The following is a 26,224-nucleotide window of genomic DNA, read 5'->3' as shown; positions in this document are numbered from 1 at the left end:
AGACTGCACCTGATAATGCTTAGCGCTTTGAATCTAACGCCATGAAGCTAGGCCATTCGCACTTGATTTAATGCACCAATCCTTTGAGAAATAAGATTTAATTTTGCCTGCAGCGTGATTCATTAGCGCCTGGCGCTAAATCTCAAACTATTCTAAAGTTAGCACCCATTCCTAGGCTATAATTAATTTCTGCCCCTTCGCCTTAGGTTTATTTCTGTAAGATAGTTAATAGTCGAATAAATAGAGGCATGGCAGGGTGCCTCAGGCCCGTGGAACACACATTCTGTGCCATGTGGGAACTCCAGGATACTTCTCGTGTCCTGGTCAACCACATGTGCAGGAAGTGTCGTCGGCTAGAGGAGCTCGAGCTCCGGGTTTTGGAGCTTAAGCAGCAGTTGGCATCACTGTGGTGCATCCGTGAGGCTGAGAGCTATGTGGATAACACGTTTCAGGGTGTGCTCACCCTGTAGCATACCAGTTTGCAGACAGGGAGGGAATGGGTGACCGTCAGACACAACAAGGGGGACCAGGTAGGTAGTGTAGGATTCCCCTGAGTGAATATCTCCCTCCAACCAGTGGTGAGAGCGATGGTTCCTCTGGGAAGTACAGCCAGAGCTAAGTCCACAGCACTATGTGTGGCTTTGCTGTACAAGGGAGGAGGAGGAAGATCTGGAAGGACATAGTGGTAGTGGATTTGATAGTTCGGGGAACAGACAGGAGTTTCTGCAGCCGCAGACATGATGCCAGGCACATAAATAGTAAATGAGTAATAAGAGGTGAATTAGGGACCAAAAAGGATACTGACACATGGAGGCAGAGGCATAGCTGAGATACTAAATGTGAATTTGCATCTGTCTTCACCAAGAAGACAGATACAAACTGGATGGTCTGCACCTCGGCAGGACTGGAACTGATGTCCTCGGGGGAGTGTTTGCGAGTGCTGTTGGGGAGGATTTAAACTAATAGGGCAAGCGGATAGGAACCTATGCAGGGAGTCAGAGGGAAGTAAAATGGGGTCAGAAGCAAAAGATATAAAGGAGAAAAGTAGAACTGAAGGGCAGAAAACTCAAAGGCAAAAATCAAAAAGGGCCACATTACAACATAATTCTAAAAGGACAAAGAGTGTTAGAAAAACAAGCCTGAAGGCTCTGTGTCTCAATGTGAGGAGCATTTGTAATAAGGTGGATGATTTAACTGCACAGATAGCTGTTAACGGATACGATGTAATCGGGATTACGGTGACATGGCTCCAGCGTGACCAAGGCTGGTAACTCAACATCCAGGGGTATTCAATATTCAGGAAGGATAGACAGAAAGGAAAAGGAGGTGGGGTAGCGTTGCTGGATAAAGAGGAGATTAATGCAATAGTAAGGAAGGACATTAGCGTGGATGGGGGAGAATCTGTATGGGTAGAGCTGCGGAACACCAAAGGGCAGAAAACGCTCGTGGGAGTTGTGTACAAACCACCAAACAGTCATAGAGAGGTTGGGGATGGCATCAAACAGGAAATTAGGGATGCGTGCAATAAAGGTACAGCAGTTATCATAGGTGACTTTAATCTAAATATAGATTGGGCAAACCAAACTGGTAGCAATACGGTGGAGGAGGATTTCCTGGAGTGTATAAGGGATGGTTTTCGAGACCAATATGTCGAGGAACCAACTAGAGAGCTGGCCATCCTAGACTGGGTGTTGTGTAATGAGGGAGGATTAATTAGCAATCTTGTTGTGTGAGGCCCCTTGGGGAAGAGTGACCATAATATGGTAGAATTCTTCATTAAGATGGAGAGTGACACAGTTAATTCAGAGACGAGAGTCCTGAACTTAATAAAGGTAACTTCGACGGAATGAGACGTAAATTGGCTAGAATAGACTGGCGAATGATACTTAAAGGGTTGACGGTGGAAAGGCAATGACAAACATTTAAAGATCACATGGATGAACTTCAACAATTGTACATCCCTGCCTTGCGTAAAAATAAAATGGGGAAGGTGGTTCAGCTGTAGCTAACAAGGGAAATTAGGGATAGTGTTAAATCCAAGGAAGAGGCATTTCAAGTGGCCAAAAACAGCAGCAAACCTGAGGACTGGGAGAAATTTAGAAATCAGCAGAGGACGACAAAGTGTTTAATTAGTAGGGGGAAATTCGAATATGAGAGTAAGCTTGCAGGGAACATAAAAACTGACTGCAAAAGCTTCGACAGATATGTGAAGAGAAAAAGGTTAATGAAGACAAATGTGGGTCCCTTAGTCAGAATCAGGTGAATTTATAATGGGGAACAAAGAAATGGCAGACCAATTGAACAAATTCTTTGGTTCTGTCTTCACTAAGGAAGACACAAATAACATTCTGGAAATACTAGGGGACCGAGGGTCTAGCGAGAAGGAGGAATTAAAGCAAATTCTTATTAGTCAGCAAATTGTGTTCGGAAAATTGATGGATTCAAGGCCGATAAATCCCCAGGGTCTGATACTCTGCATCCTAGAGTACTTAAGGAAGTGGCCCTAGAAATAGTGGATGCATTGGTGGTCATTTTCCAACATTCTATCGACTCTGGATCAGTTCCTATGGACTGGAGGGTAGCTAATGTAACCCCACTTTGTAAGAAAGGAGGGAGAGAGAAAACAGGGAATTATAGACCAGTCAGCATGACATCGGTGGTGGGGAAAATGTTGGAATCAATTATTAAAGATGTAATAGCAGCGCATCTGGAAAGCAGTGAAGGATCGGTCCAAGTCAGCATGGATTGATGAAAGGGAAATCATGCTTGACAAATCTTCTGGAATTTTTTGAGGATGTAACTAGTAGAGTGGACAAAGGGGAACCAGTGGATGTGGTGTATTTAGACTTTCAAAAGGCTTTTGACAAGGTTCCACACAAGAGATTAGTGTGCAAAATTAAAGCACATGGTATTGGAGGTAATGTACTGACGTGGATAGTGAAATGATTGGCAGACAGGAAGCAAAGATTAGAAATAAATGGGTCCTTTTCAGAATGGCAGGCAGTGACTAGTGGGGTACCGCAAGGTTCAGTGCTGGGACCCCAGCTATTTACAATATACATTAATGGTTTAGACGAAGGAATTAAATGTACTGTCTCCAAGTTTGCAGATGACACTAAACTGGATGGCAGTGTGAGTTGTGAGGAGGATGCTCTGAGGCTGCAGGTTGACTTAGACAGGTTAGGGCAAATGCATGGCAGATGCAGTATAATGTGGATAAGTGTGAGGTTATACACTTTGGGTGCAAAAACAGGAAGGCAGAATATTATCTGAATGGCGGCAGATTAGGAAAAGTGGAGGTGCAACGAGACTTGGGTGTCCTGGTACATGAGTCATTGAAAGTTGGCATGCAGGTACATCAGGCGCTGAAGGCGACAAATGGTATGTTGGCCTTCATAGCTAGAGAATTTGAGTATAGGAGCAAGGAGATCGTACTGTAGTTGTACAGGGCCTTGGTGAGGCCTCACCTGGAATATTGTGTTCAGTTTTGGTCTTCTAATCTGAGGAAGGACGTTTTTGCTATTGAGGGAGTGCAGCGAAGGTTTACCAGACTGATTCCAGGGATGGCTGGACTGACATATGAGGAGAGATTGGATCGACTGGGCCTTTATTCACTGGAGCTTCGAAGGATGAGAGGGGATCTCTTGGAAACATATAAAATTCCGATGGGACTGGACAGGTTCGATGCAAGAAGAATGTTCCCAATGTTGGGGAAGTCCAGAACCAGGGGACACAGTCTAAGGATAAGGGGTAAGCCATTTAGGACTTAGATGAGGAGAAACTTCTTCACTCAGAGAGTTGTTAGTGTGTGGAATTCCCTACCGCAGAGAGTTGTTGATGCCAGTTCATTGGATAAATTCAAGTTAGATATGGCCCTCACGGCTAAAGGGATCAAGGAAAGCAGGAAAGGGGTACGGAGGTGAATGATCAGCCATGATCTTATTGAATGGTGGTGCAGGCTTGAAGGGCTGAATGGCCTACTCCTGCACCTATTTTCAATGTTTCTATGTTTTCATGTTTCGACTGTCCACCTCAAGAATTTGTTGCTCTGCTACTGTCGACAACAATGACAGCAACAAGAGGCACTTTTGGAGTGGTGCTTCGGCAGGGGCAAGAGCAGGATGTGTTGGTGATAAAAGGAGGAAGGAGGGATGACTGTAATCTGGAGTGGACAATGGAGGGATGGCCTTAATCTATTTATTTAATTACATTTAAATTAAAATGCGGTCGGCAGCAATGTTAGAAAGAGGAAACACCTTGCTGTTTACTGACCAGGTTTACTCAGACTCAGAGCTCCGCCTTTGTGCTCTTCGTGACTTCACTTCACCGGATTTTCCCTCTCTGCTCTTCTCAATCTATTTTTTATATTAGTTATCAATTATTCTGAATATTTATTCCATGATTTATTTATAGTTAAGTTAAAAATAAAAAGTGAACACTAAAAAGAGTGAAAAAGGAGATTAAATACTGAGCTCAATTTCCTCCGGCTCCACCGCTGATAAAGATGTCACTTGGGTGATTTTTCTTTCTCAGTTTCTTCACAAACCGCTCCTCCCTGCTCCCGCTCCGTGTAAATCCCACTCCCCCGCGCTCTGTGTAAATCCCACTCCCGCTCCCGCTCTGTGTCAATCCTGCTCCTCCCCGCTCCCGCTCTGTGTAAATCCCACTCCCGCTCCCGCTCCCGCTCTGCATAAATTCCGTTCCCGCTCTGTGTCAATCCTGCTCCTCCCCGCTCCCGCTCTGTGTCAATTCCACTCCCACTCTGTGTAAATCCTGCTCCTCCCCTTCCGGCTCTGTGTAAATCTCGCTCCCTCTCCTGTTCTGTGAAAATCCCGCTCCCACTTCCACTCTGTATAAATCCTGCTCCTCCCCTTCCCACTCTGTGTAAATCCTGCTCCTCCCCTTCCGGCTCTGTGTAAATCTCGCTCCCTCTCCTGTTCTGTGAAAATCTCGCTCCCACTTCCACTCTGTGTAAATCCTGCTCCTCCCCTTCCCACTCTGTGTAAATCCCCGCTCTTCTCTGCTCCCGCTCTGTGTAAATCCCGCTGCTCTCCCATTTTATTTAAATCCCTGCCCTGCTCACTGCTCCAGCTCTTTTTTAATTAAAATTTTCTTTTTCAAATGTTGTTATATCTACCTAGACATTATGAACAAATTGTGGAGTGTTCTCAGTATTTTGAGGAATATTAAACTTCAATTATATGAATGTACCTTACTGCTCTTCATTTATTTGGGTATCATTTATTTTATGTCATGGTATTGTCATTATTGATAATTAAGCAATTTTCTGATATGGTTATTTTCAGTGGAGTATGCTATTTATAACGAGACATTTAAAGCTAATTTGATTACATTGTTGTCAATAATAGATTGATATTAATCCACATTAATTTACATTTAAAGTAAGCATTCAAATTCTGTGAACTTGTATACAGAAACATTTTCCAACTTGGCGGGGCTGGAGTCAGTTTTTGGGGTCGGACCCAGAAATGCCAGAGTTTCATCCCTTCAGTTCAACGCCATTAGTTTCCGTAGAACTGGATACAAGTCGAAGAAACAGCCAAGTTAGAAATGACAAGAATAGTTTAATCCGTCAGAAATCCCATCTTTTATGCACAGGTAAAGAGTAAACGGGTAGTCAAACGAAGGGTGGGGCCGATTACGGACCAAAAACAAAACCTTCTTGTGGTGGCCGAGGGCATGGCTGAGGGGCTGAATGAGTACTTTGCATCTGTCTTCACGAGAGAAGAGGATGCTGCCAATGTCATAGTAAAGGAAGAGGTATTAGAGAAATTGAATAGGATAACAATCGATAAAAAGGTGGTACTAAAAAGGTTGGCAGTGCTCAAAGTAGAAAAGTCACCCTTGGATGCATCCTAGATTGCTGAGAGAAGTAAGGGTGGAAATTGCAGAGGCTCTGGCTACAATCTTTCGATGCTCCTTAGATATGGGAGCAATGTTAAAAAGACAAGAGAGGGATAAACCTGGTACGTACCGGCCAGTCAGCCTAATGTCAACAGTGGGGACAATAATCTGGGACAAATTGATTGTCACTTGGAAAAACATGGGTTCATTTGAATTTATTAAAGGCAAAGTTAGAAACTTGATTGAGATTTTTGATGAAATAACAAGGAGAGTTGATGAAGGTTGTGCAGTTGATGTTGTGTAAATGGAATTGTCACATAACAGGCTGGTTAGCTCGTGGGATTAAAGGGATAGTGGCAGAGTGGATACGAAATTGGCTCAGAGACAGAACACAGAGAGTAGTGGTGAATAGTTGTTTTACAGATGGAAGGGAAGTATACGTGGTATTGGATCACTGCTCTGATATATTAATGCCTGTACTTGGGTATAGGGGGGCCCATGTCGTGTTTGCAGATGACACAAAACTTGGAAATGTAGTAAACAGTGAGGGGGATAAAAGACTCCACACTATAGGAATGACATTGAGGATTTAGAGTGGGTACAATGCAGATTCACTAGGATGCTGCATGGTATGAGGAAATACAAATACAAAGGAAGACTTGGAAAATTGGAGGCCAGATTTTAACGCTGCCTGCACCATGGGTGTCATGTTTTTCACTATCTTGCAATGACTATAAGTATGTAATTGTAACTCATGCATACTGTACCCTTGTACCCTTGTAATGCACACCCTGAACACAGGGAGTGAGCTCCTCACCTGGGCTTCCAGTTATAAAAGGGGAGGTCCCACCCAGGATCAGCACTCTTTAGTCCTGGGAATAAAGTGAAGGTCACAGAATGACCGTGTCTGATATATCCATGCCTCGTGTGAGTTTGTAACAAGGTGCAGAGACACTACATCTGGCGACGAGAAATGGGAATCACCGAACTACGAGGGTGGCCACTGGCAGCAGAGAAGAACGTTACTGTGTGGGTGAGGACTGGGACGACTTTGTGGAAAGACTCCAGCAAAGGACTGGCTGGAAGAGGCAGCGACTGACAAGCGGAGGGCACATCTACTGACCAGCTGTGGTCCACAGACGCATGCGCTAATGAAAGACCCGCTCGCACCCCAAAAGCCGGCGGACAAGTCCTTCGAAGAGCTCAGCCAACTGATCAGTGATTATCTCAAGCTGGCAAGTAGAGTATACATGGCTCGGCACCGGTTCTACTCTCACCGACGTCGGGAGGGTTAAAACATCTCGGACTTCGTGGCAGAACTGCGGCGTTTGGCCAGTCTCTGTAAGTTCTCCGATGCCTCCAGGGAGGAGATGTTAAGGGACTTTTTCATTGAGGGCATTAATCATGCCGGCATTTTCAGGAAGCTCATAAAGACTAAGGATTTGACTTTAGAAGGGGCGGCGTTGATATCTCAGACCTTTATGGCAGGGGAAGAAGAGACCAAGCTAATCTTCGCACACAGCCCTGGTTTTAAAGTTGCGTTGAACCAGGGAATCAATGTTATAAAAATGACACAGATTCCCATTAGGCAGGGAAGGGCAATTCAACACCGTCCAGGCAGGCAGGCAAGGGCAATTCAACACCACCCAGGTAGCAACACGCTCCTGGCAACAGGGACAATGGAAAGGGGATCGGCAATTTACACCATCACGAGGAACAATACATCCTGTGATGGAACAATTAACACCCCCCCATCAGAGTGCTTAGAAACAGCCAAAATTAACATCCCTCATCAGGGCCATCAGAGAGGAATGCCTGGGAATAGTCCTTTTGTTAATAGCAATCTCAGCTCATGTTGGAGATGTGGGGGCAGACACACTGCAAAAATCTGCAGGTTCCAACTTTACACCTGTAAGATTTGTAATGTCAAGGGACACTTGGTCAGGATGTGCAAAAAGTAGCGAGGCTAGTCTGCGAGACAGAGGAACCAGACGAGGGGTCTGAAATGCAGGATGAGGCCTCGGGAACAAGAGAGTTCATGTGGCTGACGATCACAGCTCATACAACAAAACGCCACCCATGATGATGAAAGTCTCACTGAATGGCATCCCGGTGCACATGGAGCTGGATACCGGAGCTAGCCAGTCACTCATGAGTGCCCAACAATTTGAGAGACTATGGCCACACAGAGCTAGCAGGCCCAAATTGGAACGCATTGAGACGCAGCTATATACGTACACCAAAGAGATCATCCCAGTGCTGGGCAGTGCAAACTTGGTGGTAACACATAATGGATCACAGAACCGGCTGCCACTCTGGATTGTTCCAGGAAATGGCCCCACACACTTGAGGAGGAGTTGGCCAGCAGAATGAATTAGAAATGGAGGGATGTGCACGCCATTTCATCCGTGGAGCGAAGTTCATGCTCGCAGGTATTGCAAAAATTCGAGTCACTGTTTCAACCCGGTGTCGGAACGTTCAAGAGCACCAAAGTAGTGATACACATCACTCCGGACGCCAGACCAGTGCACCACAAAGCCAGGCCGGTGACATACGTGATGTGTGAAAAATTGGAAGTGAACTGGACAGGCTGCTCAGAGAGGGCATAATTTTGGCTGTTGAATTCAGCGACTGGGCAAATCCCATTGTTCCCGTCCTCAAAGCAGATGACTTGGTTAGAATTTGTGGCGACTGCAAAGCTACCATTAACCGAGTGTCGCTGTAAGACCAATATCCGCTCCCGAGAGCGGAGGACTTTTTTGCTACGCTGGCAGGTGGTAAGCTGTTCACAAAGCTGGACCTCACTTCGGCCTACATGACTCAGGAACTGGCTGAAGAATCCAAGTTTCTGACCACCATCACGACACACAAAGGATTATTTGTTTACAATAGGTGCCCGTTTGGCATTCGTTCGGCAGCGGCTATCTTTCAGCGAAACATGGAAAGCTTGCTCAAGTTCATCCCTGGAACGATCGTGTTCCAAGATGACATCCTTTTGACGGGTGGAGACCCTGAGAAACACCTCCGCAACCTGGAGGAGGTGCTACACCGATTGGAACGGGTAGGCCTGCGGTTGAAAAAGGCCAAGTGTGTGTTTTTGGCCCCAGAGGTTAAGTTCCTGGGCAGAAGGGTTGCCGCAGACTGGATCCGGCCCACTGAATCAAAAACTGAGGCGATTCGCCGGGCGCCCATGCCCGGCAACATGTCGGAGTTGCGATCATTCCTGGGACTCTTGAACTATTTTGGGAACTTCCTGCCGAACTTAACCACATTGTTGGAGCCGTTACACATGCTCCTCCGTAAAGGTTGTGAATGGTCTTGGGGGGATTGTCAAGAACGGGCTTTCAATAAGGTGAGGAACCTGCTGTGTTCCAACAAACTGTTGACTTTGTATGACCCCTGTAAAAAACTGGTTTTAACATGCGATGCGTCATCCTACGGGGTTGGGTGTGTTTTGCAGCAGGGTAACGATGACGACTGACTCCAACCGGTGGCTTACGCCTCCAGGTCGCTCTCCCAGGCAGAGCGTGGATATGGCATGGTCGAGAAGGAGGCACTCGCGTGTGTGTACGGTGTGAAAAAGATACACCAGTACTTTTTCGGTAGACGGTTCGAGCTGGAGATGGACCACAAGTCGTTAACATCCCTGTTGTCCAACAGCAAGGCTGTCAACGCTAATGCATCAGCCTGCATATATCAATGGGCCCTCACACTGGCTGCGTATGACTACACCATACGGCACCGGCCAGGCACCGAAAATTGCGCTGATGCACTCAGTAGGCTCCCACTGGCCACCACCGAGGGGGCGTCGGAGCAGAGCGCTGAGATGGTCATGGCCGTTGAGGCTTTTGACACTGCGGGCTCCTCCATCACAGCCTGCCAGATCAAACTCTGGACCAACAGGGACCCCCTCCTATCCATAATATAGAAATGTGTCCTGACTGGGGACTGGGCGCCCGCGCACAGGACGTGCCCCGAGGAAGTCAGGCTGTTTCAGAGATGGATGGATGAACTCTCCGTCCAAGCCGACTGCCTGTTGTGGGGCAGCCGGGTAGTCATGCCCCAGAAAGGAAGGGAAGCGTTCATCAGGGAACTCCACAGCGAGCACCCTGGCATCGTGTTAATGAAGGCCATTGCCCAGTCACATGTATGGTGGCCGGGGATTGACTCAGACCTGGAACACTGGGTTCGCAGGTGCATGACGTGTGCCCAGCTGGGCAATGCCCCCAGGGAGGCCCCACTCAGCCCGTGGCCCTGGCCCACCAAGCCATGGTCACATATTCACGTGGACTATGCGGGCCCGTTCATGGGAATAAATGTTCCTGATCGTTGTCGATGCATACTCGAAGTGGATCGAGTGCATCATATTGAACTCGTGCATGACATCCATCACTGTGGAGAGTCTGCGTACGGTTCTCACGACCCACGGCTTGCCGGACATCCTGGTCAGCGATAATGGCCTATGTTTTACCAGCCATGAATTCCAGGAGTTTATGTCGGGCAATGGGATCAAGCATGACCGGACAGTGCCATTCAAGCCGGCCTCCAATGGCCAGGCAGAACGGGCGGTCCAAGTCATAAAGCAGGGCATGCTACGCATCCAAGGACCCTCCCTTCAGTACCGCCTATTGCGCCTCCTGCTGGCCTACAGGTCCCGGCCGCACTCGCTCACGGGAGTCCCGCTAGCGGAACTCCTCATGAAACGCCAGCTCAAAATGCAGCTGTTCCTCATTCATCCAGCCCTGGCAGACATTGTTGACGGCAAGCGCCAGTCCCAAACCGAGCTCCATGATCGAGGCTCAAGGGGGAGGTGTATAGAAATAGATGACCCGGTATTTGTTCTTAACCATGCTTTGGGACTCAAATGGCTTGAGGGCACCGTAATTGGCAAAGAAGGAAACAGGATCATGGTGGTCAGACTAAACAATGGGCAGATATGCCGCATACACTTGGACCAAGTGAAGACAAGGTTCAGTGCAGACACGGAGGAACCGGAAGAAGAGCAGTGATGAGATAGCACCCACACCACTGCCAGGGTACGAGCAACAAAGACAGCCCTCAGCATGCACAATCCTTGCGGCCAGCCCGGACAGGCCGGAATCGCTTCAAGTGACAGAGACGCGTGCTGAGGCTCAGCCATCAGAGCCACAACTGTGGCGCTCCACGAGAGAGCGCTGACCACCCGATAGACTTAAACTCTGAAACTAAAAGACCTAAGGTGATGTCATGTATTTCGCCATCTTGCAATGACTATAAGTATGTAACTGTAACTCATGCATACTGTACCTGTACCCTTGTAATGCACACCCTGACCACAGGGAGTGAGCTACTCACCTGGGCTTCCAGGGATAAAAGGGGAGGTCCCACCCAGGATCAGCACTCTTTCGTCCTGGGAATAAAGTGAAGGTCACAGAGTGACCGTGTCTGATATATCCATGCCTCGTGTGAGTTTGTAACAAGATGCAGAAACACTACAATGGGAATGAGGTGTGAGGGGGTAAAAGTGGGGGTTGGGTGCTACCCAATTCAGTTCCAATGTGTTCACGCCTGATGTCATTTTAACTCCCGGGTTTTTGGCAGCGTCGAGGCCACAGGCAGGCAGGGGCATCATTAAATTTAAATTCCAGGATCTTATTATGCCAATCGGACCCTATTCGTAACTTTTTATGGTTTCCTTGTGGGGCAGGAGTGGCCCCACATAGAAACCTTTGGCCTTCCCTGCCCCAGGCACCCACCCTCGTCACCTCCCAACTCATCCCGAACGCTGACTTTTTAAAATATTGGGGACCATTCCCTCGTCCCCGGCAGTGGCCTCCTGCCAGCTGAGATTCGGCTGCCCACCGCCAGCCAGGTACTGATTCCCGCCACATTTGGGTGGGAGACTCAGTTCCGGGAGTTAAAATCTCCTGGGCCTCCTGCCAAGGCTGCCATCTGAGCTTCCCGCTCGTACACTGAGTTAAAATCAGGATTTGGCTCTTTTTTCCTGAGAACAACGCACATTATGAGGCAATATAATACACGTGTTTAATATGATAAAAGAATAGGGAAGGATAGATAGAAACAGATTGTATTCAGTGGACGTTGCTTCTAGAATGAGGGTCGGTAGATACAAAATTAAATGTAAAATATTTAGAATAGAGCAAGAGAAACCTCTCCACACTGAGAGTTGTGAAGCTGTGGAACACAATTACAGGGTTAGTGGTTGAGGAAGAAAAGATGTCAACATTCAGTATTGGACTGGATAGGTGGTTGAAGGAAAAAGGAACAAACGGATATTGGAACAAAGTGGGTAAACGTGATTAGAACTATTCACACACATGGAGGGTAAATGCTGACATGGACAGCCTGGGATGAATGGCCTGTTTCTGTGTTGTAACATCTATTTATTTCTGTGTATTTCAAACCCCAGAACTAGTCAGCATGTTTGGGAGAAGGTGTCGAATTTAGGAATGGAGCTTTCAAACAAAGCCACATCATTGTGGATTCACCAGTGGGACTGATACTGAACTGTATATGCCCTGCACTTCTGAAAAAAACACTCTCAGTAAATATTAACAACATATTCAAAAGCAGCAGTCGCAAACAAAGACTAAATTTGCATTTTCATTGGAGTATGTCATTCAGTCCCTAGAGCCTGCTCTGCCACTCAATTAGATCATGGTTGATCCGCACCTCAAACCCATTTACCTGCCTTTATTTCATATTCCTTGATTCCTTGATACCTTTACAACAACAACAATGTATATTTATATAGTGCCTTTAATGTTCCAAGGGCCTTCGCAGGAGTATTATGGGACAAAAAATTTGACACCGAGCCACATAAGGAGAAATTAAGGCAGGTGACCAAAAGCTTTGTCAAAGAGGTAGCTTTTAAGGAGCGTCATGAAGCAGGAAAAAGCGGCAGAGAGGAGGAGAGATTTAGGCAGGGAATTCCTGGCCTAAGCAACAGCAGGCATGGCCATCAATGATTGAGCGATTATAATCAGGGATGCTCTAGAGCAGAATTAGCCACTGGGTAAAGGCCTAGCTCTGTCAAACCCACTTGGCGGCTGAGGTGGAAATAGCCGGTCTTAGTTTTGCTATGGATACGTGCTCGAAAGCTCATTTCATGGTCAAATATGACACCAAGGTTGCGAATCGTCTGGTTCAGCCTCAGACAGAAGTAGGTGAAAGGGATGGAGTCAGTGGCTCGGGGACGGAGTTTGTGGCGGGAACCGAAAACAATGGCTTCGGTCTTCCCAATATTTAATTGGAGAAAATTTCTGCTCATCCAGAACTGGATGTCGGACAAGCTCACTGACAATTTAGTGACTGAGGAGGAGTTGAGAGAAGTGGTAGTGAGGAAGAGCTGGGTGTTATCAACTGACATGTGGAAACTGACGCTGTGTTTTCGAATGATGTCGCCAAGCGGCAACATGTAGATGAGAAATAGGAGGGGGCAAAGGATAGATCCTTGGGGGAGACCAGAGGTAACGATGCAGGGACAGGAAGAGAAGCCATTGCAGGTGATTCTCTGGCTATGATTAGATAGATAAGAATGGAACAAGGCGAGTGCAGTCTGACCCAACTGGACGACGGTGGAGAGGTGTTGGAGAAGGATAGAGTGGTGAACCGTGTCAAAAGCTGCAGACAAGCCAAGAAGGACGAGGAGGGATAGTTTGCCTTTGGCACAGTCACAAAGGATGTCATTTGTGACTTTGATCAGAGCTGTTTCGGTACAGTGACAGGCGCGGAAACCAGATTGGAGGGATTCAAACTTGGAAGTGCGGGAAAGATGGGCACAGATTTGAGAGGCGACAACACATTCCAGGACTTTGGAGAGGAAAGGGAGATTGGAGATGCGGCGGTAGTTTGGAAGGACTGAAGGGTTGAGGGTTGGTTTTTTGAGGAGAGGGGTGATGACGGCAGATTTGAGGGAGAGTAGGACAGTCCCTGAGGAGAGGGAACCATTAACAATGTCAGCTAACATGGGAGCCAGGAAAGGAAGTTGGGTGGTCAGCAATTTGGTGGGACAAACATCTCTCTCTGGCTACCCAACAAACATCTATCTATCAGAGTTTTGAAATCTCCAATTATCCTGCTATCCACAGCCTTTCTGATGCAAGAGCTCCAGATGCAGCATATCAAAACGTTATATCATTTCAAACACCTCAATCAGGTCACCCCTTAATCTTCTTTACTCAAGTGATTACAAGCCAAGGTTCCACAGCCTGCCCTTATAATTTAGCCCTCTCAGTCCTGGTATCATTCTGGTAAATCAGCAGTGTAGCCCTTCCAAGGCCAAGATCTCCTTCCTGAGGTGCAGTGCCCAGATCTGAACGCAGTACTCAGAGTGTGACAAAAGCGTTATACAACTGAAACATGCACGTTTCAAAACTTTTACTAATAACCATTATATTATTTGCAAGTTATATTTCATTTGCAGGTCTTAATAATTTTTGTGTGTCTGTTTGTTGCTTTCTATATTTCTGCCAGGCTGCTGGATTACCGCAGTTCTTAGTCTTTGTGTAACTCACTTCCCTTAGTTTTATCTTTTGTTTTACCTCTTATGTTGACCGTGACAAGTGGAACGCTTGCTCTTTAGGGTTATGTATTGGTTTTGTACTGTATGGAATACTTCTTTGAATATCCACTATGGTTTTTCTGTAAGTTTATGTATTAAAAGCTCAGCCTAGTTTAACATATTCATCTTACTGACTTAAATTCAAAACATTCTTCTTCTCAAACTTAATGTCAAATTCTATCATGTTATGGTCACTATTTGTAAAATGCTTCCTTACTGTCAGATTATTAATTAAGTTTGATTCATTACTCATTAGTAAATCTAGTATGGCCTATTCCCTTGTTGATTATAAAAAATACTGTCCTGGATCTATGCCAGAGTTTCATTGGGGCTGAAATTGCCCCGCGTTTGGTTTGGGACAGTCATGTCAATTTACGTGCTTTTTTTGTCCTCCTTGATTAAAGAAATAGTTGCTTGCGGTAACGGAGTGTTCGCGCGGCGCTCGTGGGGCGTGATGCTCAGCACCGCGTTCTGCACATCGGCGCATCGCTCAGCACATCAGCGCAGTGCTAATGATGTCAGCATGGCGCTGATGACATCAGTGCGACCCGGATGTGCCGCATCACACTGATGTGTCAGAACAACCCACCTCTGCTTGTCAGTGTTAGTTGTGGCTCAGTTGATAGCACACTTGCCTCTGAGTCACACATTGTGGGTTCAATCCCACTCCAGGAACTTGAGCACATAAATCTAGGCTGACACTCCAATGCAGTGCTGAGTGAGTGCTGTACTGTCGGAGGTGTGTCATTTGGAAAAGAAGTAAAACTGAGGTCCTGTCTGTTTTCTCAAGAGGACATTAAAGATACCATGGCACGATTTCAAAGTAGAACAGAAAATTTATCTCCAGTATCCTGGCCAATATTTATTCTCCAATCAATATAACAAAAAAAACAGGTTATCTGGTCATTATCACATTGCTGTTTGTGGGAGTTGCTGTGTGCAAATTGGCTGCTTGTTTCCTATGTTACATCAGTGACTACACTCCAAAAGTACTGAAATGGCTGTAAGCGCTTTGAGACATTCGATGGTCCTGAAAAGCGCTTTATAAATCCAAGCCTTTCTGTTTTTTTAAGGGGAGGACCACTGCGAAATCTGCAGCCTCTTTTGTGGTGCCCAATGGGCCACCAGGGAAGATGTTGGTCGGGCCAACGGCCTGGCACCCAAGAGGAGGTGCCAGTCTGTATGTTGGCGGCCCAGCCACACAGGTGACCACACCAGTGACCACCATTGCTGAGCCGACTCAAAAGTCGGCCAACAGAAAAAAGATAGCAGCCTCCCTGTTTTGTACCTCCCAGTCTATGAGATAATTAAAATCTCCCATTATAACCACTTTGCCTTTGATACATGATTCTCTGATTTCCGTATTTATACATCACCCTTACTGCAACACTGCTATTGGGAGGTCTGTAGACAACTTCGACATCGTACCGTTTGAGCTGAATTTGAGCTTCTAATTCACTTGTTTTATTCCTTATGCTATGTGCATTAGTGTTGGGATCTCTGATTTGTTTAACAGTCCCCACTCTGCCAATATCCACTCATGGTGCTTTCCTCAGTTTTTAAGTGATCACAATTTATCTTATTTTTCAACACTCCTATTACATCAGGTATGTTATTAATTATGAACATAAGAAAATAAGAACACCAGAATTAGGAGCAGCAGTCGGCCATTCAGCCCCTCGAGCCTGCTCTGCCATTCAATGAGATCATGGCTGATCTTTTACCTCAACTCCACTTTCCTGCACTGTCCCCATATCCCTTGATTACTTTAATATTCAAAAATCTATCGTTCTCTGTCTTGAATATACTCAAAGACTGAGCCTCCACAGCCCTCTGGGGTAGAGAATTCCAAAGATTTGCCACCCTCTGAGTGAAGAAGTTTCTTCTCATTTCATTTCTAAATGGCCGACCCCTTATTCTGAGACTGTGACCCCTGGTTCTAGACTCCCCAATCAGAGAAAATATCCTCCCTGCATCCATCCTGTCAAGTCCTTTAAGAAATTTGTATGCTTCAATGAAATCATCTCTCATTCTTCTAAACTCTTGAAAATATTGGCCTAGTCTACTCAATCACTCCTCATAGGACAATCCCCCCATCCCAACAATCAGTGTGGTGAACCTTCGTTGCACTCCCTCTGTGGCAAATATGTCCTTCCTTAGGTAAGGAGACCAAACTGTGCACAATACTCCAGGTTCAGTTTCATCAGGGCCCTATATAATTGCAATAAGATATCTTTACTGATACTTAAATCCTGTTGTACTAAAGACCAACATACCATTTGCTTACTGTACCTGCAATGATTTGTGTACAAGGACATCCAGGCCCCTCTGAATACCAACATTTCCCAATCTCTCACCATTTAAAAAATTCGCTGCTTTTCTATTTTTCCTACCAAAGTGGCTAACTCCACATTTCTTCACATTATATTCCATTTGCCATGTTCTTGCCCACTCACTTAGCCTGATGATATCCCTTTGAAGCCTCTTCACACCCTCCACACAACTTATATTTCCACCCAGCTTTGTATCATCGGCAAACTTGGATAGATTACATTTGGTCCCCTCATCCAAATCATTGATATAGATTGTGAATAGCTGAGGCCCAAGCACCGATCCTTGCAGTACCCGCTAGTTACAGTCTGCCAACCCGAAAATTACCCATTTATTATTCCTTCTCTCTCTTTTCTGTCCATTAATCAATCCTCAATCCATGCTGGTATATTATTCCCAATCCCATGAGCCCAAATTTTATTTAATAACCTCTTGTGTGGCATCTTATCGCATGCCTTCTGAAAATCCAAATACACCACATCCACTGACTCCCCCTTGTCTATTCCACTAGTTACAACCTCAAAAAACGCGAACAGAATTGTCAAACATGATTTCCCTTTCATAAATCCGTATTAATCCTTTTATTATTTTCTTAGTGCCTTGTTACCACATCCTTAATAATAGTTTCTAGAATTTTCCCTTCTCCTGATGTCAGGCTAACTGGTTTCCCATGGTTCCCCGTTTTCTCTGTCCCTCCTTTCTTAAACAGTGGGGTTACATTAGCTACCTTCCAATCTGCGGGAACCGTTCTCGAAGTGATGGAATTTTGGAAGATGACAACCAATGCATCCGCCATCTCTATAGCCACCTCTTTCAAAACCCGAGGATTTCGGCCATCAGGTCCAGGGGAGTTATCAGCTTTCAGTCCCAGCAATTCGAGCACTATTGTCTAAACTTGGTTTATTTGTGTCTTTTTACACTCTGACCTTTTCTCTTATCCCTTCTTTTTCTCATTTTTAAATTATCAGTTTTACTATTTCTGGCCGAACTCTCCCTCCTACCACCACCACCACATCCCCTACATTACTGGTTTAAAGTCCATTCTACAGCCGAGTTATCCATTGCGCTGGGTCCTTGGTCTCAGCCCAGTTCAGGTGCAGCCCATCCCAGCAGAACAGCTCCTTCCTATCTCCCCACTGGTGCCAGTGACCCATGAAATTGACCCCTCTTTTCCACATCAGTCTTTTAGCCACACATTCACTTTCCTGATCTGTTTGTCCTGATGCCATTTAGCATGTGGCTAGGGTAATAATCCTGAGATTACTCCTCTCGAGGCCCTGCTTTCTAATTTGGCTCATAGCTCCTGATACTCTCTTAGCAGGACCTCCTCCCTGTTCTTTCCTATATCATTGGTCCCAACATCAAGATTCACATCTGCTTCTTCACCCTCCCTTTCCAGCCACATTGAGCTATTCCTTACCCTGATTGAGTGTGGTCAGTGCTTCAATGCTGAGGATGTTAGCCTGGACGAGGACCCTGATGTTGGTGCACCTATCCACCCAGGGGATTTGTAGGATTTTGCAGAGATATCGTTGGTGAGTTGAGTTGAGTTGAGTTGTCTGCTGTTCATGGTCAATGTCTCTGAGCCATACAGGAGGACAGGTATTACTGCAGCCCTGCAGACCATGAGTGTTTGGCAGTTTTGAGGGCCTGGTCTTCAAACACTCTTTTCCTCAGGCGGCCGAAAGCTGCACTGGCGCACTGGAGGTGGTGTGGGATCTCGTCGTTGATGCCTGCTCTTGTTGGATAGGAGGCTCCCGAGATATGGGAAGTGGTCCACGGTGTCCAGGGCCGTGCCGTGGATCTTGATGACTGGGGGGGCAGTGCTGTGCAGTGAGTACAGGCTGGTGGAGGACCTTTGTCTTACAGATGTTTAGCGTAGGCCCATGCTTTCGTATGCCTCAGTAAATACGTCGACTATGTCCTGGAGTTCAGCCTCTGTATATGCGCAAATGCAAGCGTCGTCCGCATACTGTAGCTCAACGACAGAGGTTGGGGTGATCTTGGACCTGGCCTGGAGACGGCGAAGGTTAAACAGCTTCCCACTGGTTCTGTCATTTAGTTCCACTCCAGCGGGGAGCTTGTTGACTGTGAGGTGGAGCATGGCAGTGGGAAAGATTGAGAAGAGAGTTGGGGCAATGACGCAGCCCTGTTTGACCCCGGTCCGGACATGGATTGGGTCTGTGATGGATCCGTTTGTAAGGATCACGGCTTGCATGTCATCATGGAGCAGGCGGACGATGGTGACAAACTTTTGGGGACATCCGAAATGGAGGAGGACGCTCCATAGACCCTCGTGGTTGACAGTGTCAAAGGCCTTTGTAAGGTCGAAGAAGGCCATGTATAAGGGCTGGCGCTGTTTCCTGCATTTTTCCTGTAGCTGTCACACTGCAAAAATCATGTCCGTTGTGCCCCGTAGGGGACAAAATCCGCACTGCGACTCCGGGAGGAGCTCCTCGATCACGGGAAGAAGACAGTTGAGGAGAACTCTAGCGACGACTTTCGCAGTGACTGATAGCAGGGAGATTCCTCTGTAGTTGCCGCAGTCGGACTTGTCCCCTTTTTTAAAGATGATCACGATCACTGCACCTCTGAGATCCCCCGGCATGCTCTCCTCCCTCCAGATGAGAGAGATGCAGTTGTGTACTCGCGCCAACAGCGCCTCGCCACCATACTTCAATGCCTCAGCAGGGATTCCATTCGCACTCGTAGCCTTGTTGTTTTTAAGCTGTCTTATGCCTTTTTCTACCTCGTGCAGTGTTGGGGTCTCACTGAGGTGGTGACAGGTAGCATGCTGTGGGACGGAGATGAGAAAACCCGAGTTAAAAGCAGAGTCTCGATTGAGGAGATCTTTGAAGTGCTCGTCCAGGCTAACATCCCCAGCATTGAAGCACTGACCACACTCGATCAGCTCTGCTGGGCAGGCCACATAATTCGCATGCCAGACACGAGACTCCCAAAGCAAGTGCTCTACTCGGAGCTCCTTCACGGCAAACAAGCCAAAGGTGGGCAGCGGAAATGCTAAAGGACATCTTCAAAGCCTCCCTGATAGAGTGCGACATCCCCACTGACACCTGGGAGCCCCTGGCCCAAGACCGCCCTAAGTAGAGGAAGTGCATCTGAGAGGGCGCTAAGCACCTCGAGTCTCAACGCCAAGAGCATGCAGAAATCAAGTGCAGGCAGCGGAAAGAGCATGTGGCAAACCACTCTCACCCACCCCTTCTCTCAACGACTATCTGTCCCACCTACAACAAAATCTGTGATTCTCATATTGGACTATCAGCCACCAAAGATCTCACCCTCACTTCCGGAGTGGAAGCAAGTCTTCCTCGATTCTTAGGACTGCCTATGATGATGATTCCTTACCCTGGCACCAGGTCGGCAAGACACATTTCGTGACTCGCGATCGTGACTGCAAAGGATGCTGTCTATGCCCCTATTTATTGAATCTCCTAGAAGTACAACCTTTCTGTTCTGTTCCTCCAATATATTCTGCAACCAATCACAGGATACTAGCCAGGCATGATTCTTCCTTTTGATTTTCTAGAATTGATCTAATGTCCCAAGAGACTGTGGTAGAGTAGTGGTTATGTTACTGGACTAATAATTCAGAGAAAATCGGCTGGATTTTACCACCCTCAACGGGTCCATGGTGGGCGACGTCAGTGGTGAGACCCGGCCTCACTGCTCACTCCATCCTCTGTCCAAAATGATTTTCCCCTGATGGGTTGGTTAAGCCCGCCCACTGCATGTCCCGTTCAGTTGAAGGGAGCGGATTTGATGACATCATTTGATGCACATCACCAGCTGTTTCCTTAAAGCGACCATGTGCAAATTTATTTTGACAGTTGTGCTGTCAGTATTCTGCAGCATTGAGGTGTTGCAAACACGGCCAAGCACTGCACAGAGGTGCATGGCTGCACACAGGCTCTCCCATGACTCCCTCCATATGCTTATGGGGGAGTCACAGCTTGAGGGGAGGTTCTCAACCCGTCCAATGGGCGGATGAGACCTCCCCAGGAGACCAACACAAATTGGGTGCACATTGCACAGGAGGGTGCAAGCAGGGATGTCATCAGGAGGACCTGGCTGCAGTGATGCAAACCTATCAATGATCTTGGCTCTTAGATCACAACTAATCACGGGATGGCAGGACTGACATATGAGGAGAGACTGGATCGACTAGACCTGCATTCACTGGAATTTAGAAGATTGAGAGGAGATCTCATAGAAACATATAAAATTCTGATGGTATTGGACAGGTTAGAGGCAGGAAGAATGTTCCCGATGTTGGGGAAGTCCAGAACCAGGGGTCACAGTCGAAGGATAAGGGGTAAGCCATTTAGGACTGAGATGAGAAAAAACTTCTTCACCCAGAGAGTTGTTAATCTGTGGAATTCTCTACCGCAGGAAGTTGTTGAGGCCAGTTCGTTCGATATATTCAAGAGGGAGTTAGTTATGGCCCTTACGGCTAAAGGGATCAAGGGGTATGGAGAGAAAGCAGGAAAGGGGTACTGAGGTGAATGATCAGCCATGATCTTATTGAATGATGGTGCAGGCTTGAAGGGCCGAATAGCCTAAGCCTGCAGCTATTTTCTATGTTTCTATGTTTCTATGTTTCTAATGTCGTCTCACAGGACACCGAATGTGTCGTTAAATCAATCTCCCGATGACAATAGCAAACCAAGCAATCCAAAGCAAACTACATGTAGACCCAGCCATCTGAATATGACAACTTAACATCTGAGGCATCTCGTTCAAAATGCAAATACTTCAAAAGTTTACTGAAGAAACACAGCGTCGATGTTCTGGTGCTTCAAGAAACACACATCGAACACATCCACCAGTTTGACACAAGAGGCCGTATCACAGGTTTGACCTAATCACATTCAATAACCATCCCAAATATGGCCTAGTGTGCTATGTTAAACAAGGCACTGAATGCTGCATTGAACTTGAGCGTACCAGTATTGCTGGAGTTTTCAGAACAGCAATACACGGCATCATCATAGGCAGTCCCTCGAAATTGAGGAAGACTTGCTTCCACTCTAAAAGTGAGTTCTTAGGTGACTGAACATTCCATACAGGAATTACAGTCTCTGTCACAGATGGGACAGACAGTCATTGAAGGGAAGCGTGGGTGGGGAGTCTGGTTTGCCGCAAGCTCCTTCCGTTGCCTGCGCTTGTTTTCTGCATGCTCTCGGCGACGAGACTCGAGGTGCTCAGCGCCCTCCCGGATGCTCTTCCTCCACCAAGAGCGGTCTTTGGCCAGGAGCTCCCAGGTGTCAGTAGGGATGTTGAATTTTATCAAGGAACCTTTGAGCGTGTCCTTGAAACATTTGCTCTGCCCTCCTGGGGCTCGCTTGCTATGTAGGAGTTCCGAATACAGCACTTGCTTTGGGAGTCTCGTGTCAGCCATGTGAATAATGTGGCCTGCCCAACAGAGCTGGTTGAGTGTGGTTAGTGCTTTGATGCTGGGGATGTTGGTCAATACGTGTAGGAGAGCTAACAATCTCGAATGGCTACAAACCACCACTTGTGCAGTGGCCTGACCCACCGCTCCCTCCTGGTCAACATCCATCCATCTCGGAGACTTTAATAGCCACCATACAATGTGGGGCTAATGCAGTTGCCAACTATAATGGAGAAGCAATTGTACAATGGGCTTCACTGGAGAATAAATTCCTCCATTTTGATGCCAAAGATTAAGGGATGTTTCATTCATCAAGGCAGAAAGAATATAACCCAGACCTATGTTTCCTCTCTAAAGACAGCAAAGGAAACCCAATCATTGCTTCCAGAACCATTCTTAATTACTTGCCAAGCAGTCAACACAAGTCCTCAGTCATCAACGTTGGCATTGAAATTGCTGTCACTACATCAACACCAGAACCACAATGGAACTTCAAAAAAGCAGACTGGGAAATCTTCCAAAGGTTCAGTTGACACCAACATCAGGAGGATTCCACCAACCACCGATGTCTTCAACAGGTTTATAGGAATTATTAAAGCGACCGCAAAACACAGTATACCTCGGGGGTTTAGAAAGGTATCGGATGGAAGAAAGTGAGGCTCCCTACCAGGAGTATTTGCTGAACAAGAACCCAGCCACAGCCACCACAATGCTGGAGTCCTTGAACTCGGCGAGACGTGAAAGGTGGAGGAACCTTATGGAGAAATCTAACTTCACTCACACCAGCAGTAAAGCATGGACCCTGCTCCGTCAACTTGGCGGGGCAATCCCTGCTGAGAAACACAGGACGACCATCAGAGCAGACGCCATTGCATCCCACTTGATGCAAGCATCAATGGTTCCGTTGGACAAAGAATTTTGACGGCAGATGAAGCGGCAGCTTTCGACAAACTTGATGGCGCCAACAAGATTGTCAACTGTGTCTGATCCAATCACCTTGGATGAACTAAACACAGCCCATCGACAATCAAATCTGGAAAAGCTGCTAGTGTTTACCCAGAATTGTTAAAGCACTATGACCTAAATCAAAGAGATGGTTGACCTCTTTCTCTGAAGTAATGGCAACTGGTAAAGTTCCATCTATTTGGAGGGAGACTAAAATAATTGCCCACCTGAAACAGCGGAAGAATGCATGTGAAGCCTCCAGCTCACGCCCGATCTCCATACTTTGTACTTGTTATAAAGTGCTAGAGAGGCTACAACTCCATGCATTAGCCCCCATCATCGAGCCAACCATTCCTAAGGAGCAAGTGGGTTTCTGGAGTGGCCGTAACTGCTGTGGCCAAGTGGTAGCTTTAACAATGCACATCGAAGCAGGGGTCCAATGCCAGCTCGCAACCGCCGTAGCACTCGTGGCCTTCTTTGACCTCACAAAGTCCTTTGATACTGTTAACCATGAAGGGCTATGGAGCATCATCCTCCATTTCGGCTGCCCCCAAAAGTTTGTCACCATCTTCTGCCTGCTCCATAACGACTTGCAAGCCATGATCTGGAACAACGGATCCACCACAGACCCAATCCACGTCCGGACCGGGGTCAAGCAGGGCTGCGTCATCGCGCCAACCCTCTTCTTGATCTTCCTCACTGCCATGCTCCATCTAACGCTCAACAAGCTCAACGTTGGAGCGGAACTAAACTATAGAACTGGTGGGAACCTGTTCAACCGTTGTCGCCTCCTGGCCAGATGCAAGACCATCCTATCCTCTGTCGTTGAATTACACTATGGAGGCGACGCTTGTGTCTGCACACATTCAGAGGCTAAACTCGAAGCCATCGTCAACATCTTCAATGAGGCATATGAAAGCATGGGCCTTACACTAAACATCCGTAAGACAATGGTCCTCTACCAACCTGACCCCACCACATAGCACTGCCCACCGGTCATCAAAATCCATGGACAACGTAGACCACTTTCCATACCTCAGGAGCATACGAGCAGCATGAGCAGACATCAACGATGAGGTCCAACATTGCTTCCAGTGCGGCAGCACAGCCTTCGGTTGCTTCAAGAAGAGAGTGTTCGTGGATCAGACCCTCAAATCTGGCACCAAGCATATGGTCTATGTCATGTATGTAACCTTCATATAACTGTAACCTTCATATAACAACACTACATACTGTATACACCTAAAAAATGCACACCTTGTGCACAGGGGTTGAATTTGTGGGAGACACGCCTCACCTGGTCATCCAGGTATATAAAGGGAGGTTCCATGCAGGGTCATCACTTCTTGGTCCTGTGAATAAAGGTTCGGGTCACAGAGTGACCTTGTCTGCAGAATGTGCCTTGGGTGAATTTATAGTAGTGTGTAAGGACACAACATTTGGCGACGAGAAACGGGAATCAACGACTCATGAGAATGGCCACTGGTAGCACAGAGGAATGGTACTATGTTGGTGAGGACTGGGACAATTTCATTGAGAGGCTCCAGCAGAGTTTTGTCACGAAGGACTGGCTGGGAGAGGCAGCGGCTGATAAGCGAAGGGCGCATCTACTGACCAGCTGTGGACCTAAGATGTACGCGCTGATGAAAGACCTGCTCACACCCGAGAAGCCGGCGAACAAAACCTTTGAAGAGCTCAGCAAACTGATCGGCGAGCACCTCAAACTGGCGAGCAGTATACACATGGCCCGACACCGATTCTATACACACCGATGTCGGGAAGGACAGAGCATACCGGACTTCGTTGTGGATCTTCGGCGCTTGGCCAGTCTCTATAAGTTCACAGACGCCTGCAGAGGGGAGATGTTAAGGGATTTCTTCATTGAGGGCATTGGTCATGCCGGGATTTTCAGAAAGCTAACTGAGACCAAGGACTTGACCTTGGAAGCGGCGGCGTTGATGGCTCAGACCTTCATGGCGGGGGAGGAGGAAACCAAGATAATATACGCGCGCAACTCTGCTTCCAACGTGGCGATGGATCAGGGAGTTAACATTGTAAATGCAACTCAGAACCCCGCAGGCAGGCAAGGGCAATTCGACACCACCCAGGCAGTAACAGACTCTAGAGTGGGTCCTCAACAGAGACAATGGCAGATTGAACGGACAATTACACCATCACAGTGGACAATACGTCCCGGGATGGGGCCATTGACACCCACTAACAGAGTGCTCAAGAGTAATCAAAGAGACAATCAGAGAGGAATGCCTGGTAACAGCTCTTTTATTCACAACAATCTCAGCTCATGCTGGAGGTGCGGGGGCAGACATGCTGCAAAAACCTGTATGTTTCAACAATTTATCTGTAAAAATTGTAACTTCAGTGGACATTTAGCCAGAATGTGCAGGAAGCCTGCAGCGAGGCTAATTTACGAGGCAGATGAACCACAAGAGTGGTCTGCAAGGCAAGTTGATGCTTGGGACGAAGCAATGGACGCTGAAGTTCAGTGGGTTCATGTGGCAAACATCCACAACTCATATACAAAAACGCCACCTATGATGATGAAAGTCCTATTAAACGGCATCCCGGTACGCATGGAGCTGGACACAGGGGCCAGCCAGTCACTTATGAGTGTCCAACAATTCGAGAAACTATGGCCACTCAGAGCTAGCAGACCCAAACGCATTGACACGCAATTACGGATGTACACCAAAAAGATCATCCCAGTGCTCGGCAGTGCAATGTTGGTGGTCACACATAATGGATCTTAGAACCAGCTTCCACTCTGGATTGTCCCAGGAAATGGTCCTCGCTTTTGGGGAGGAGCTGGCTAGCCGAGATGAACTGGAAATGGGAGGATGTGCATGCCATTTCATCTGTGGAGCAAAGTTCATGCTCACAGGTCCTACAAAAATTGGAGTCACTATTTCAAGCTGGGTGTCGGGACTTTCAAAGGTACCAAAGTAGTGATACGCATCACCCCGGATGCCAGACCAGTGCACCACAAAGCCAGAGCTATGCCCTATGTGATGTGGGAGAAAATTGAGAGTGAGTTGGACAGGTTGCTAAGAGAGGGCATAATTTCGCCCGTTGAATTCAGCGACTGGGCT

The 26,224-nt window shown here is 47.1% G+C and overlaps 1 protein-coding gene across 7 annotated transcripts in view; it reads right to left on the bottom strand.

The window, feature by feature from the left end:
• The window catches only part of LOC139278713 (uncharacterized), a 101,905-nt gene extending 97,027 nt beyond the window's left edge, over positions 1-4,878 (bottom strand). For 5 of the 7 annotated variants that reach the window (XM_070897782.1, XM_070897785.1, XM_070897788.1 and 2 more), the window contains exon 1: positions 4,273-4,878. The gene's annotated coding sequence lies outside the window, so the exon portion shown is untranslated. The remainder of the gene's footprint in view (positions 1-4,272) is intronic. The other 2 variants (XM_070897783.1, XM_070897784.1) reach the window with 2 other exon arrangements.
• Between the last annotated feature and the right edge of the window lie 21,346 nt (positions 4,879-26,224).

Source organism: Pristiophorus japonicus, chromosome 13 (genome assembly GCF_044704955.1).
Source record: "Pristiophorus japonicus isolate sPriJap1 chromosome 13, sPriJap1.hap1, whole genome shotgun sequence".
Lineage (NCBI taxonomy): Eukaryota > Metazoa > Chordata > Chondrichthyes > Pristiophoridae > Pristiophorus > Pristiophorus japonicus.
This window is presented reverse-complemented; position numbering and strand designations above follow the sequence as displayed.